General features: G+C 43.1%; 1 pseudogene; it reads left to right on the top strand.

Annotated features, from left to right (window-relative positions):
* Window positions 1-3,769: 3,769 nt before the first annotated feature.
* Window positions 3,770-3,865, top strand: LOC115868748 (annotated as a pseudogene).
* The last annotated feature ends 323 nt before the right edge of the window (window positions 3,866-4,188 follow it).

Below are 4,188 nucleotides of genomic sequence, written 5' to 3' on the forward strand. Positions count from 1 at the left end.
ACTTCCAAGCCAGAGAACTTTCCTCCTTAAAGTTGATTCTCCTTTGTGCATAATTAAAAACAAAACAAAAACCTCTTTTTATTGCGAACGGGGTGAAGGTTTACAACGCAAATCCGTTAACCATTCAGTTCATCGCATACCTTTTGTTTCGCATCGGTCCCCACAATGTAACATCGTTATCCCGTTTTCTCCGTTCCCTATTTCCATTCCTCCTCTTTGCCTGACCCTTTTGAATTTTGCCCTTGAGTAAATGCTGCCCTTTTGACTGCAAATAGTCCATTATTCCGAAGTGTGTGTGACAGGTCGCTAGATTAAGGACAAAGCGGGTGGGGAGATGTTGTCTTCCCGAAAGCCTGCCCTAGTGGAATCAGCTGGCAGGACCCCAGTAAAGGGGTTGGAACGAAATCAGGTACACTAATTAAACACCAGTGGGAAAATCCAGAACTGAGCATGCTCAGCTAGGCCCAGGTGGAAGGTACACCTAGGTACACAGACTAGGCACCAGCCAAAAGACATCACCCAGGTGCGCCTAAAATCAGCCAATCCCCTCAACCACGCCTCCCCAGCCAGCGGGGGTAAAGGGAGGACGAAGAGCCTTCTCTCTCTTGCAAGCGATGTGTGAGAGTCCTGCGCCCCTGCTCCCCGCCGTGCACCCTCTCGGGATTTCCTGCTTTGGGTTCCTCCTCTTGGCTCTGCATGCAGGTTCTGCGCACCTGTATCGGTATTCCTAACAGGTGTTTTTCCGCGCTCCCCCGAAACGGCTATTTTCAGTCACAAAGTTTCCCGCCGCCCCTGGCCGCTATGAGGCCTTGCACACTTTCCAGCGATGGTGTGTACTTTTGAGACGGTTTTCCCTTATAAAAATCACTTGGTTTACACAAGTGCTTCTGCCACGTGAATTCTTTCAGCGTTGCGAAGCAAGAGCTGAGGTGTACCATCTCGGAAAAACTAACATGTGAACCTCCCCGGCGTTACCGTCTATTGTTAGGCTGGAGAGTAACCAAGGGCCATAAGCTTGGGATTTTACCAGTTCTTTCTGATCCGGAAGCCTGGCCCATTTGATGACTCTGAGTGTTGTTCTCGCTTTCTTCCAATACCCTCTTTTCCAGAGCAATTGGTAGTGGTAGCCAGGCACAAAATACCTCCTCTGGTCTCAGAATCAGCAAGGCTGGTCTTGTGTGGCTCATTCACCTTTCTTCCCTCCAGACAGGGTGCGCCCAGTAGATGTTCACCCTAGATGGCTGTTTATAAGCTTTTAAGACCCAGTCTCTACTCACCTACATAGTAGAGAACACTGACTGTTAGCACTATGAGCATAACGTTTTCACCACTTCCGCGAGATCCCACTATTCTGACTTCTGTTACTGTAGCTTAGATTTGCTTGTTGTTGCCCTTCATAGACCTGGAATCATAATACAGATGTTTTTATGCCTGGCATTTTTCACTTAGCATGTTTTTGAGATGTATCTGTTGTTGCATTTTTTTTTTACTGCTGAAAAATACCCCATTCGCTGTCTATACCACAATTTGAAAAGTGTAGGCATTTGGCTTGCTTCCATATTTGAGTTATGAATAAAGATTCTGTGAACATTTGTGTATACCTTTTCACGGACATATATTCTCTTTTCTCTTGGGAACTTACTTAGAAAAATTGCTAGTTCAAAGGTTGGCATATACAGATAGTCTCTAATTTACAGGGTATTTGAGTTAGGGTGAACTTCATATTGTAGCATATAATTTGTTGATGGTATCATTCTCAGATGTTGATCACAGATGTTCATTTTATGATTTATTGTTCAAAACACTGCTAAATTTATAAAAACTACTGCAATGAAAGGCAGTAATGATGAAGGGGAGGAAAGGTATTCAATTACGTCAGACCCAACTTACAAAAAAATGTTCGGAATAGAACCCTGTGGTAAGGCAGGAATGACTTGTATTTCAGGTTATTACAATCTGCCAAATTTCCAAAGTGGTTGTGTCATTTTACCTTTTGGGAGACAGTAAACTGGTCATATTTAGGTAATAGATAACTAGATTTTGGGACTATCTCTGTACTATGCTTTCTTCAGTGTGAGAGTTTTTAAAAAAATCATTTTATTAGGGGCTCATACAACTCTTATCACAATCCATACATACATCAATTGTGTAAAGCGCATTTGTACATTCATTGCCCTCATCATTCTCAAAACATTTCCTCTCCACTTAAGTCCCCGGCATTAGGTCCTCATTTTCCCCTCCCTTCCTGCTCCCCCCTCCCTCATGAGCCCTTGATAATTTATAAATTGTTATTTTGTCATATCTTGCCCTGTCCAACGTCTCCCTTCACCTACCTTTCGGTTGTCCATCCCCCAGGGAGGAGGTCACATATAGTCCCTTGTAATTGGTTCCCTCTTTCCTACCCACTCTCCCTCTACCCTCCTGGTCCTGTACAGGTCATCCGCCCTGGGTTCCCTGTATTTCCAGTTCCTATCTGCACCAGTGTACATCCTCTGGTCTAGCCAGACTTGCAACAGTGTGAGAGTTTCAGAGTGGTGCAAAACCCAAACTCACTGCCACTGAGTGGACACCGAGTGACCCTAAAGGACAGGGTAGAATTCTCTTGTGAGATTAGGAGACTGTAACTATGGGATAGAAAGCCCCGTCTTTCTCCTCCAGAGCAGCTGGTGGTCTCTAATTGCTGACCTTACAGCTCCTTGATGTGGCCGCCAGACTTTAGGGAATAGTTGTTGGAAGATCTGTGGATGGCAGGTTCAGCTATTAGTTGAATTATTCAACTTGAATGAGGAAGGTCACACAAGTATTGACAAGAAATTGGTCAATTGTTGGAAGATTTGTTGTTTTTTCATTTCCCTAAAAAAGATTGTGTACTCTGGAGACATAGTGCAGGAATTATGCCCGATCTGACTGCACCACACCAAGGCAAAACACTAAGGGCGTGCAACAGAACAGCAAGGGAGCAGAGCAACGAAGGCCCCAGGGAATACCAAAAATAGACTTACAGGCCAGACCATGGCACCCCATCAGACTTAACCGGAAAACACTCCTAAAATCAACAACCAGACTTTGATCTATTTACAGGCTTTTCTTTTGGTCGTTGGTTTACTTGTTGTTGTTTCTTTTGTTGCCTTCTTTTGCTTGCCTTGTTTTGTTGCCTTGTTTTTTGTGCATATTATTATCTCTGCAGGTCTATATAGATAAGATAGGCGGGATAAACAATCTGAAGGCGAAAACAACGGGCCCCACGGTTTGGGGGGGAGACACAGGAGTGGGGGCTGGTAATAAAGTGGGTATTAACAAACTCAGGGACAAGGGAAAAACAAGTCATTTAAAATCGACGGCAAGGAGGGTGTTGGAGGCCTGGTAGGGCTTGATCAAGGGCAATATAACTGACAGGAATTACTGAAACCCTAATGAAGGTTGAACATGATAGTGGGACAAGAGGAAAGTAAAAAGAAATAGAGGAAAGAACTAGGAGGCAAGGGGCATTTATAGAGGTCTAAATCTAGGCAGGTACATATGTAAATACACTTATATATGATGATGGGGAAATAGATCTATGTACGTATATTTGTAGGTTTAGTATTAAGGAAGCAGATGGACATTGGGCCTCTACTCAAGTACTCCCTCAACGCAAGAACACTTTGTCCTATTAACCTGGCATTCCATGATACTCACCTTCCAACACAATCGCTGAAGACAAAGTAGGTGCATAAGCAAATGTGGTGGAAGAATGCTGATGATGCCCAGCTATCAAAAGATAAGTGTCGTGCTTGCTTCGGCAGCACATATACTAAAATTGGAATGATACAGAGAAGATCAGCGTAAGGATGACATGCAAATTCGTGAAGCGTTCCATATTTTTTGGCAACAATTGCACTGGACAGAATGAACAACAAAGGGAAACCTGAGTCATAGGAGAGATCAGATTACAGAGAAAGACGCTGCCTTATGCATTTTAATTGATGAAATGAATGAAATACCCTGAAGGATATGTTGGGTTTTTTTTTGGTCCTTATCCTTTCAGTAAACAGCATTATATTTTAGTTTATTTTCTAGTGGACAGTCTTAAAAGAGGTATACTGTAACTACAAGTCATGTAGTTATATCAAAAATTGTATTTTGACTCCAATTTTGTCAATTATGAAATGTCACAGGCAGTAATTTCAGTAAGCTTACATAAAGTAC

The sequence above is a fragment of the Echinops telfairi genome, unplaced genomic scaffold (assembly GCF_000313985.2).
Source record: "Echinops telfairi isolate 266 unplaced genomic scaffold, ASM31398v2 ScPeMD7_1;HRSCAF=3_0, whole genome shotgun sequence".
NCBI classification, from domain to species: Eukaryota; Metazoa; Chordata; class Mammalia; order Afrosoricida; family Tenrecidae; genus Echinops; species Echinops telfairi.